General features: G+C 38.6%; 1 protein-coding gene across 6 annotated transcripts in view; it reads right to left on the reverse strand.

Moving 5' to 3' along the window:
* Window positions 1–12,724, reverse strand: part of SAMD12 (sterile alpha motif domain containing 12) — a 467,280-nt gene that overhangs the window by 109,396 nt on the left and 345,160 nt on the right. The window lies entirely within an intron of this gene.

The raw sequence follows: 12,724 nt of genomic DNA on the forward strand, positions 1-12,724 counted from the left end.
TGTCCCTCCTTGGTCTCCTTGGCCTGTGACTTTCCATCTTTCTCTGGGCCCTCTCATGCTCTGAAATTTGCCCTTTGTTCCTCTCCCACATTGATTTCACCTCTCTACTTGCTCACCCTCTCCCTAACACCAATGCCTCCTGCTTGAGGGTCTTACAGATCAGGCGTTTCTATTCCTTACATTTGGTTTCCCTTATTTCTTTCCCCATTGCCTTTCCCAAATGTTCCCTCAATCCTAATTATCATGATGTGGCTTGATTCAGTTGAGTCGATGCCTTGGAATCCTGACACCTGCACAGACTTTAAATTAATAAGCTCACAGAATCACCTTCAAATCATAGCTTAAGCTGCATCACTGTGATGAAACCAATACAGATCGCGGGGGCAGACTACAGAGGGAGGGAAAAATCAAATACATCTCTGAATCTAAAAAGAGCCAGGTGTGGACCTTATCCTTTATTTCTTGTCTTTCTAAAAAAACATAACTTATGCTCCATTCCCTCCAAATTTAGATGAACAAAAACAACAACAACAAAAAATAAAGTTACCCTGAATTCTTCTGGAGACAGCTGCTATTAACATTCTAATATTTATTCTTTCACAAAATTTTTCTGGGTATGGTGGATAAATAGTACATAAATAAACTATATACCTAGATATGTGCACATATATTTACTTATTACAGAGCTCATTCTTTATAACTAGTGTAAATACATGTGATTAGTCTACAAGTTACAAATGGGTTATATTTTAATGACTCCTTTTCACACTGCTGTGAGAACATATTTCCTCATTGAAGCAGTGTTAGTCCTGGTATTTAGTTTCCCAGGCTACCCCTCAAAAATTAATTTAACCTATAAAATGTGAGAACTTTAGGATAAAACGAACAAAAGAGAATCAGAAAAACCATTCTCCAATTTTAGTTCTGCCACTCTCAAATAAAGCCTCAGTATAGGTCAAGTTTCAGTTCAAAGTGCGTAAAGTACTAATGGGGAAGAAGTTCCCATTTTACCATCTTTAAAATAAAGATAATAATTCAGATCTTAAAAGAGTGTAAAAAAACTCTTAAATCACATATATGTAAATGGCCAGCTCCTAGCAGTACTTGATAAATGATTATAAAATGGGCAGCAGGACCTTCTTAATGTAATATATCTGCATAAGACACACACACATACACACACACACACACACACACACACACATTCTTTTTAGCTACGGAATTCTTGGTTCATAGAGTCTTTTAGGATACCTTGGATTCAAGCAGATTGTAAGAATTCAGTCCAGAATTTAGTAGCTGTAACACTCTTGCTTTTGCTAAACTTCTGCATCCCTCATTTCCTACTAGGTTACTAATCGTGAGCTCTACTTGAACCCAAGTCATCTTATTACACTCTACTGCTTGCTCATGCTGCAAACACACTGGCCTCAAGACATTGTAGGCATCCCAGACCCTGTAGGCATCCAATTAAAAAAGACATTCAGAACCACTGATGGCTGCTCTCTGTTATGAATGTATACAAAACAAAGCTAAATACCCACCATGTTCCAAAGTCACTCCTTGTCATTCTTGCTCTGTTTGAAGGGGAACTAAATGCTAGAGAAGTGATATCTTTCACCCACAGCTGTCCATGATTTAATCAGACACCTTCTGCCAGAAAGGTGGTTAAAAGTCACCATAATAAAAAAGAACCATTAACCCAGCCCAATTAACCAGTGACCTCTCTGAAATGTTGAGGTGGCAGAATCCAAGAGATACACAGAGATCTTTTGCGACTAATGTTGCCTTTTCCAAAATACCAATAGAGGGTTACTGTGTTCTAAGAATTTCTTTATCTTTAGGGACTGGCTATTTTCTTGACTCTGGTCAGGTCAGATTGCCTCGATTTCTCTTCAACAGAACTCCTCCCTGAAATGACCATACGGAATCCACAAGTACAACTTACAGCATCCCTGGTTCATTCAATTCAGGGGACACTCACAGGTTAGCCTGCATTCTGGGCCCAGCTCTGAGGATCATCTGCTACCAAGATGGTCTCAGGCTTCATACTGCTGGGTGGTGGAAACTGATCAGTCTTAGCCTCCTTTCTCCAGAGGAAGGCCTGGCTGATCCAGAATCACCATCTGGAAGTCTGTCACCAATAGGGACTGTCAAGAACAGTCACAACCTTGAAAAAATGCAGCAAATCAAATGCTGTTCTTCTCCCGATGTTCAGAGTCATATTAGACACTGATCCCTTTTTTATTATGTACAGAGCCATTTTTAAATAAAATGCTTTCTCCTGACCTTGCTCACCATTCAGGTAAGCGTTCCACTACAGGTTGCTTTATTATGGCATGAGGGAATATTCCTTGCTACGGCAGACAGAAATAGCCTAACAACCTGGTTAAGCAGACCATTAGCGATACCGGAGATTCTATCCACCGGTGTCAGGCAGATGCTGAGAGTCTTGACCTTTCTCTCTGTCCATTGAAAGGCACAAGCATTTGCAATGGAGAAAATAAAAGGAGGTGAATATGTGCTAAGAGCTGGAATGTACTGGGCCATTCCCAATCTGTGAACTTAAAAGAGAACTGCAGCAGAACAGGAAATGGGCTGAAGTTTAGTCATTTCATTTTCCCTCCCTCTGAGACTATTACATTTCTCTCTCTATCTGTAACATGAAAGATTAGCCTGTGCTTTCATTATAAACCACTTTCCTCATCTGGATTTTTGAAGTCCTTATCTGTGGCTTGCCACACCTTACATGAGTTTATTCATATTGGTGACAATCTGACTATATTTCTGTCATTCATTCATATGTTTCTTTCACAATTATTGTTATTATTTGAGTGCCTACTATGTGCCTGGCACCATGCCACTACGTTAGGTGCTAATACACTGAATTTTACTTAACATATCAAAGAATATCTTATTGGCCTGGATTATACCAGACTCTGTGTAGCCTCATAGATCATATACATGATCTATTACCCCCCCCCCCCGATATGATTTCTAAATGGAAGCAGGAGTAAAAAGGATGGTGGCAAAACAAGACTAATTACTCCCTGAAAGGTCTGTTTACAAATGATGTGAATGTTTGAACTATTATCAGACGTTCCATCCCTCCCTTACTCTAAATTGAGGATATGGGAAAGTTGATATAGGTAACATCATAAAGTGACATTAATAGTAATCACAGTGATACCAGCCTTGCCTGGCAGAAGCCAGAGGAAAGGAGTTGAGAATTGAGGAATGAGAAGGCCTCTGCTTGACTCAAGTAAACCAAGCTCGTCTGCCAGGCTCCTGCCCACCCAGGCCCAAACTCAGGGACTGTGGATTCTCATTTTAGATGTGTTCTATGAAAAGCTGGCTGACCACTTTAAAAATCCTCAGCAGACTAGAAATAGCAAATTAGTACACTGTGATACTTATAGGGAAATGACAGCTATCAGCCATAGAGGGTGAGTGAGAGCGAAAACAAAAAACCAGGAACACAGACACAAGGTCTACAGAAGCACAGTGGACTAGAGATGTAGGCAAATCATTCTAACATGTCTTAAAGATGTTATAAGTGTTACAGCCAGTATTCTAGCTTAACAATCCAGGAACCCATGTCTAACAGGCCAGAAATGTGACCAACATATTCTAGAAAGATTTCCATAGAACGGTTAAGATTGAAAAAGAATGCTTAATGTAGTGGTTTGACAATTTTACCCTCCGAGGGACATGTGGTAATGCCTGGGGACATGGTTGCTTGTCACAACTGGGAATGGCAGTGGTGGTAGTGCCAATGGCATCTTGTGGGTGGAGGCTAGGGATGCTGTAAGACATCCTACAGTGCACAGGACAGGTCCTCATAACACAGAAGTCTCTGACCCTAAGTGCGCACAGTGACGAGATTGAGAAACCCTGGTTGAGTGGAACACAATTTAATCATTTGAAAAATGCGCTTATGTGGCCCCTCTCCGTTTCTATTGTTGCAGGAGGAGGAGGCATCTCTGCATCCTATCTCTCCAGCACTTTTTACCCGTCAAGGTCCCTTTGATCTCATTTGATCTTCATGATTACCTCAGGAGATAGCTGAGGGAGAGAGCACAATTTTACTGTATGAGGATAGCTGAGAAACAGAAGGCTAAATGATGTTTCCAGTGAAGAAGGGATGTCCTTACTCCCCCCTTTGTGCCTGTTTCACAAAACCACTGTTCTTTAGACATGCTTATTTCTAGAACAAAAAAGGAAGGATCAAAGTAGTACTGTGTGCTAGTACATTTCAAGTTTAATGTTAATACATTAAAATAAATACATAGGACTTAGGTTCAGATAGAGGAGTTCTTTTGTTTGCCAGTTCGTCTATTTTCCAAGTAGCTATTGACCTCCTAACATATGCCAAATGTTATTCTAGGTACTGCATGCACAGTGGTGGTCAAAACGGATGTCTCCTCTCAGGAAGCTGGCAGGTCAGAAGTATCTTATACTTGCTTATTAAACATGTGGTGGTGGTTCTGGGTAATATTCTCCAACAATCAGAACAAAGTCTCACAAAATCCCAAACCCATATACCTGTGTCCCATATACCTTATGCTTTGGTCATGCTGATGATTTCTAAATAAGCTTTATATATTTATGTGATTTATGTATATGCCTTTTTTTTGGTCCCTTATGATATTCTTCCTTCTCCCATCAGCAGAAAAACTCATACTCATCTTTTGAGATGCAGAATAAAAGCCCTCTAATACTGAAGCTAGTAGCTTTATTATCTGGGCTCTTACATTATTTTGTAAATATCAGTATGTTAATTATTATTGATTATTAAAAGGTATCTGCTTGTGTGTCAGTCTTCTACCATTGCACCAAGTATAGAGTACCCTGAGGGAGTTCCTAGTTGTGCTGGATTCTTCCCTTTGCTCTTTCCAGTTCCCTTCCCCAGCTTTTCCACCTTGCTCCATGCCCTGGAGGCCTGATCTCTGTGAAATGTACTAATGATTACCCTTTCCTTCTACCTCCCAGTGGGGATTTGCTGATGGGCAGTACCAGCAGGAGTTTCAGAAGGCAGGAGAAGAGTGACATTGGAGTCTATCCTCTTTGGTCACCTCGTTGGCAGGATATCCTGTGTTGCCTGCATCTCCCAGAGGCGACTTTCTTCATATTGGTCTCTCTCCAGGTTTAATGACATACCTCTTCCCTTTGTTTAGTTAGACCAAGGAGTGGTAACAGCTCCCTGCTGTTGTGACCCCTGAGGTACTGCACCATCTTTTGTGACTTCACCTAAATCCAGTCTCCACATTTGCAATTAGCCCCTTTCTGAAACTCTTATCAAATTATAGAATTAAATTGAGACTTCTCTTTCCTTTCACAATAGTCTTACTCATTTTAGTATTCCAGTCTCTAACAAAGTGCCTGGCCAAGGGAAGATGCTCAACAAATGTTTGTTAAAAGTGTAAATGACTGAATACAGATGTTACAATAAAATTTTAGTCTTAAAATTTTTCATTTGTCCAAAAGCTGTTTTCATCAAAGGCTCCAATTTCCTCAGAAGTAGCGAATTATTATTATTTTTTTAGCTCAACTAGACACAGTACCACTTATTAGCACTGCTGTACTTTGTCATTTTCAATTTTACAGACAACAGAAATAAAGTGACGTCTATACTTTTCCCTAGAGCATCCCACAGTTCTTCTCCTGAATTCTTCATTGCTAACCTCAAACACAGAGCAAAATCAAAGCATGAAATTTCTGTCCCCACCAAGCCCCAGTCAGAAAACTTCTACCTCTGAGGATACACATAATGACACTCGGGGAGACAAGAAAGGAAAAATTAAATTCAACAAGACTCTCACATTTCAGCAAAAGTTTCCACCCAAAGTGGATATGACACATTAAATGATCGTCAGACTCAAAGACCATCTTTTAGAACATCGTTGGTAGCTGTGTTTTCTAAGTTAGCAAATGCCTGCTGTTACTGTGAAAATTGGTTTCAACTTAATTTGGCAACCAAGAAAACACATGATTTTTTTTTTTTTGTACTTTCCCATGCTCTCAGTGATTGGCAGAGTTAATAGTAATGATAGCTACTGACCATTTATAAAGTTTTTGAAATAGGTGACAAGTCCTATACTGGAACCTTTTCAAAGGATGTCTTTACAACAATACTGCAAAGCAGGTATTAGTCCTGCCATTTTACGGAGCACAGAGCTGAACCTGGTAGAGTCTAGTGGCAGAGGCAGGATTTGTAATTTATTTTGTTTTCTAAATTGACATCTTTTTTTCTTTTTTTCTCCAATAGTCAAGATAGGGGATCAACCTAAGTATCTAACAATAGATGAATGGATAAAGAGAATGTGGTATATATACATAATAGAATACTACTCAGCCTTAAAAAATAGTGCACTCCTGTCATTTGCAACAACATGGACAAATCTGGAGGATATAAAATTAAGTGAATACAGACAGAGGCAGGATTTGAATCTCAGTGTGCTGACTCAGAAGTCACAGGCTGGAACTGTCCTTCATCTGATCAACAGCCACTTACTACTAGTCTCAAAGGGAGGCAGGTGAATCCATAGGAACTTTTCAATGTTCAACCCACTATATACCAGTTATTTTAGCATGGAGGTGTTTGACTTTCTACAGTCTGTCCAGGGAGACCAAGTCACTTAGTTTTGACATGACACCAAGGGCAAGAATAAAAGATTAAAAGAGAAACGATTTCACAAATTTTCAAATACAAAGTGATTTCAGCATGGAAACAGAACACCATTTACATTTCTGTTAACGGTCTAGGAAACTTCCCCATAAGAGATAGAAAGCTCAAGGACCACGCTAACTTGACTGTCTCTTTAAATGTTACCCTGTACCTAATGTATTACAAAGAAACTACAATGCAGAACAGATGGAACAGTATAAAGCAGATGCCCATCTGAAGTCTAAATAAAGTCGAGCAATTCTTCAGTTAACAACAAGAAAATGAGGTGGTGGCACAGACAACATAGAAAACAAGCAGTTTACAATGAAAAAAATTTACTGGAAAAACACACACAACTGAAAAATCACAACTGAACAGAACACAAAGATTATTTTATGGCATTTGAAATGACATCCCCTTGTGTCTTTCTGGGGTACAAAATAGGCTTCTGTGGAATACTCAGGAGGAAAAGTAAGGGAGATCTGAAGACTTTAGGGCCATGGTAGGTAATAATCATTGGAAACATGCTACCCAAGGTTTTAATAGGCTTCTAGAATAGAGCTCAGTTGTTATGAGTATTTTCCATACTAGGGGGAGGCACTCAAATAACTTTAACCCAAGATTAGGCACAGAAGAGGTTTATTTCTTCTGAAAAGTTTTCTTTAATTCATTAGTTTTATTTTTATCATTTTAAAACTTCGGCTTTATAGACACTTCCAAACATACACAAAATTAGAATAGTACTATGAACCCACACTGCCCATTGCCCAGCTTCAACAGCCATCAGTGTCTGCCATCCTTGTTTTATCTCTTATTCTCTCTCCAGCTATATTTTTTGATATTTTTAAGCAGTTCAGGTGAAATGCCCTTTCTTAGTTTTCCTGTTTGCAAAATGTCTCCACTTCCTTTAGGCGACAGTTAAAATAAAAGTTGTAAAGTTTTAAGACTAGAACCCCACAAAAGTGAAGTATTCAAATAAATGTTCATTTTAATCCTTATGTGTGGACACATAAAAACAATAACAGAGGGTATAGAAAGATGAGATTTTTCACTGTCAAATGTAGTAGAACAAAACTAGAACAAGAAAATCAGGTGCTTTTAGGGGTCTGGCATTGTTTTAAGTATTGGATATTGGGAAATGTGAAACTCTTCAGACACACGTGTTACTGAAGTTAAATAACAGATTTCGGTTTAGAGGCACAGATACACGTACCCCAGAAAAAAATCTATTAGTGAGTCAATATCTATATTTACAGGCTGGCTTTTTACTCACACTACTGCCCTAAATGTCACTGAAAGATGGGGAATTAAAAAAATGAAAAAAAAAAAAAAAAAAAAAGACATTGCTGCTAGCTTCTAGAACGTTAAGAATTCCATGGCGAAGGCAGAGCAATTACAGAAGAAAGACTCCAACAAACATGAGAGGAGCCTATGTAAAAATACAATGGAAGAATTGTATATGTAAGTGCCCAGAAGATGCTGAATAATCACTCTTGTTCACATATAGGCAGCACTAGTGATGTGGACAGCAATTGGCCCTATGGTCAGGCAGTGGAGATGGAAACGGTATTCTCAGTCAAGGTGCTGACAGTAAACACATAAACAGTCCTTAAAAAGCTTCCACAAACTGCAAATGCACCCAACGCTCCTCTTCTTAGCCATGGGATGATGGTTTTCATCATACAATTTGAGACCTCCTTTACTTCGTGAAAGCACAGTTGTATTCCATTGCAATTGAAATAGTACAACATTCTGTTGTTTCTAAACATAAGTTTTAGGTTTATTTTTGGTCTCATGTCCAACTTTCTTACTTTTTTTCTTAAGAACACTTGCAAGCATCAACACAATCTTCTAGTTAACTCTCTAAAGATAAGGCAAATTGTTCCTGGGTAACCATCCCTGTAGCTTTTGTTGTATTGGCATCTTTACTACCCTCTGATGTGTTTATGAAGTACAAATACTCATACATCCTCCTCTACCTCTCTCTGTCCTTCCCAAGTCCCACTAAAGGATATTCTCAAATCCTGGACTGCTAGCCATGTTTTACAAAAATTTTCGCACTAAAGAATGTTCTCATGTTCCACTTTAATGACATGAATAATCATGTACTGGAGTAGTGTTTTTGATTTTAAAGCCAAAAAGGGAAGACAAAATTGTTTTTATAGAAAACATTCTGCAAGCCCTGGTAAACTGTTACAGAGTCTTTGGGATACTCAGAGCTGACTGCTCTCTAAAGCTGGCTGGGAAAACCACTAGAGAGAAAAGTAATATTGCTGCCATATGCACAAGAGTGAAACGGGTGAAGGTGAAATGCCAGGGGAAAACAGAACATGGAATAAATGTGCTAGAATGAGGATGTAAGTCTCTGGGAATGGGACCAGGTATCTGCATTGTCTTACACATGCTCCCAGAGGCAAGGCACAGCAAAGGTTACATATCCCTCAGTGGCTCCTACCTGGCTGGAGAATTGATGGACAAGGGAGTGACAATGACATTTTGTGGACGTGACAGCATAGCGAGCAGAGAACCTAAACTGAGACATGATTGTCCTTTATAGAAAGGAAGAGATCACTGAGAGAGCAAGGTGAATTCATCAAGCACCTTCTCATGACCTCTACCTGCTCTGTTGCTCCTTACATGGTCAGTGCGAGTTCTCTTATCCTGCGAAGGGGAGGGCTCAGGTAATGTTGCTCAGGTACTTCCAATAGATGGTGATTTCCTGAGGGAGTGGAACTGCACTGCAATGAGGCATTTTCATAATGAGAACATCCTGAATTCAGTTATCTTAGCACTATCATTGCTACTAAGCTTGCTAAGTATTCCCAACTCTCCTTAGGACTTGTACATCTTCAAAACACCCACAACCGGCTAATTGATTAGGACTTGGTCAGACAGCTCCAGGTGGCTAATTGGTAAAGCAATATCTCAAAGAGGATTCATCTTTAATTATGGGCATTTGACATCTTTATGTAGGTTTTATGAGATATTAGATATATTTTCACTTGACATCCATTGAAGCCATATGGCAGTCTTGAATATGTAGAACAAATGAGGCATAATATAGCATTATTTCTTTCTTTCTTTATTTTAGAATGGCCAGACATACTGTTGAGGGTGTTTTTTTTACAAGTTGAGGATGGAAATTTAGAAGTTTGAACAGTAGAAAAGACATACTTTATGTATGGCTTCAGGATGAATAGAGGTGAATACAAGGACAGACACAATCCAAAATGCAAGAAAGGAAAGTGATCCAGAACGAGTTACCCTTATTCCAAGAGGAATATCAAAGATGTAAGATAAAATAGTGTATTGGCTATGTGTCCTTCTTGTTTTCATCAAATAAATCAGTTTGAAGTAGAGTCCCTCTCTTTGGATCATTCGGTTATTTATTTCAGCACTAATTTAGAATCTAGTACAATAAATAATATGGATCAGACTCATAATAGACTCATGGATACTTAAGTGGTCCATATATGGACATCAAGAGAACCTGTGATCCTCTTAAAGTATATGTAAAATTTGTATGTAGGAATTTTTCTGAAGGGAAGGTTTACAGGTTTAATGACATTAAAAGTCACATGATTGAAAAAAAGGTTAAGAACCATAGGGCTGCATATCCAAGACTGTATGACATCATGCAATATAAGACAATAAGATACATTGATATCACCTTTTATTAGTCCATTTTCACACCACTATAAAGACATACCTGAGACTGGGCAATTTATAAAGAAAGGAGGTTTAATTGACTCACAATTCCAAAGGGCTGAGGAGGCCTCAGGGAACTTACAATCATGGCAGAGGGGAAAGAGGCATGTCTTACATGGTGGCAGGCAAGACAGAATGGTGAGTGAAGGGAAAAGAGCCCCTTAAAAAGCCATCAGATCTTGTGAGAACTCACTCACTATCACAAGAAGAGTATGGGGTAAACTGCCCGATGATCCAATCCCTTCCCATCAGGTCTCTCTCTTGACACATGGGGATTACAATTCAAATGAAATTTGGGTGGGGACACAAAGCCAAACCATATCACACCTCATGTCTGTTAGAATGACTATTATTAAAAAGACAAAAGATAAATATTGGTGAGAATGTGGAGAAAGGAAAACCCTTGCACACTGTTGGTGGGATGTAAATTAGTACAGCCAGCATGGAAAACGGTATGGAACTTCCTTGAAATCTAAAGTAGAATTACCATATAATCTAGCAATCCCACTTCTGGGCATGTATTCAAAGGATATTAAACCAGTATGTTGAAGAGATATTTGCACTCCCATGTTCATTGCAGCATTATTCACAAAAGGCAAGATAAGGAATCAAACCAAGTGTTGGTCAGTGAGGAATGAATAAAGAAAATGTGGTATATATACACAACACAATCCTATTCATCTTTAAAAAAGGAGAAAATTCTGTCATTTGCAATAATGTGGATGAACTCGGAAGACATTGCATTAAGTAAAATAAGCCAGCCACAGAAAGATAAATATTGCATGATCTCTCTTATTTGTGGAATTAAAAAAATGGAAATTCATAGAAGTAGAGAGTAAAAAGCTAACAGTTACCAGAGGTTGGGGGTGGAGGGCTTGAGGAGATATTGGTCAAATGATAAAAAAATTTAATTTAACAGGAGAAATGAATCTAACAGATCCATTGTACAACATGGTAACTACAGTTAATAACAATACATTGTATCCTTGGGAATTGCTAAGAAAGTATATTTTAAGCATTCTCACCATAAAAAATGGTAACTGTAAGATAATACATGTTAGTTCACTTGACTTAGCCATTCTATTATGCATACATATATCAAAATATCATGCTGTACATAACATATACATCTTGTATTTGTCAATTAAAATGCCAAAACCCATAGAGCTCCATACTGAAGACCATAAAATCATATAATATAAGATACCAGGGTACATGAGCAATTGACTCTTCCCTACTCCACCTCAGCCTTTTTAAGAAAAAGGCATATATATATACCCTATTCATTTTGAAGAAGGTAGGTTACTGGACTTCATAAACACCCAAGAATTTCTCAAGTCTTTATGATGCCATGATTCTCAGAATATAATTTTGCTACCAGCAAGTTCAAAAATTAACCTAAAGAAATAAAACCAAGAGTGGAGGATAAATAAAACCTGTTAAAAAAAAAAAGATGCTCTAAGAAGGCCAAAGGTATATGGTTCCTACCATTCCCAAGTTGGGGTACATCATTTCGTCAGCTCAACATGAAGGCATCACCTCAACAGCATGTGGACAGAGTGAGTTTGCTAGGAAAGATGAGATGGGGAGAAAAAAATTCTTGGTTCCTCCTCACCTCTGGCTGTTGAGTCAAATATTCTCACTGATTTGGCTTTTTAGCACATATTTCCATCTTATTTTTATTAATAAGTTTGAAAACCTTTATTATGTTATACAGTTTGCCAGCATTTCCCATCTATTGTGTGTGTGTGTGTGTATTTAAAGATATACAGACCATAGTTTAAAAGAATCAAATTTCTCTACAAGGTTTGCTATAAAGAAATCCTAAAGGCTGGGCGTGGTTGTTCACACCTGTAATCCCAGCACTTTGGGAGGCTGAGGCTGGTGGATCACCTAAGGTCAGGAGTTCGAGACCAGCCTGGCCAACATGGCAAAACCCTGTCTCTACTAAAAATACAAAAATTAGCCGGGTGTGGTGGCGAGTGCCTGTAATCTGAGCTATTTGGGAGGCTGAGGCAGAAGAATAGCTTGAATCAAGGAGGCAGAGGTGGCAGTGAGCTGAGATCATGCCATTGCACTCCAGCCTGAGCAACAGAGCAAGGCTTCATTTCAAACAAACAAACAAAAAACAAAACAACAACAACAAAAAGAAAGAAATCCTGTAACATCCCTCCTTCTGCTCCCTAACCTAGTTAACTGATTATTTTGGCATTATCTCTCCACATCTCTAAATGATTGCTACTTCCCACTATGAAAGCAGAGGATTTAACTTTCCTCCCTCCACTTCTATCACACATGTTCTCCTTCCCACCCCCTTCTTTCATCTCAATACAGTAATTTTCATTATAACAA

The sequence above is a fragment of the Macaca mulatta genome, chromosome 8 (assembly GCF_049350105.2).
Source record: "Macaca mulatta isolate MMU2019108-1 chromosome 8, T2T-MMU8v2.0, whole genome shotgun sequence".
NCBI classification, from domain to species: Eukaryota; Metazoa; Chordata; class Mammalia; order Primates; family Cercopithecidae; genus Macaca; species Macaca mulatta.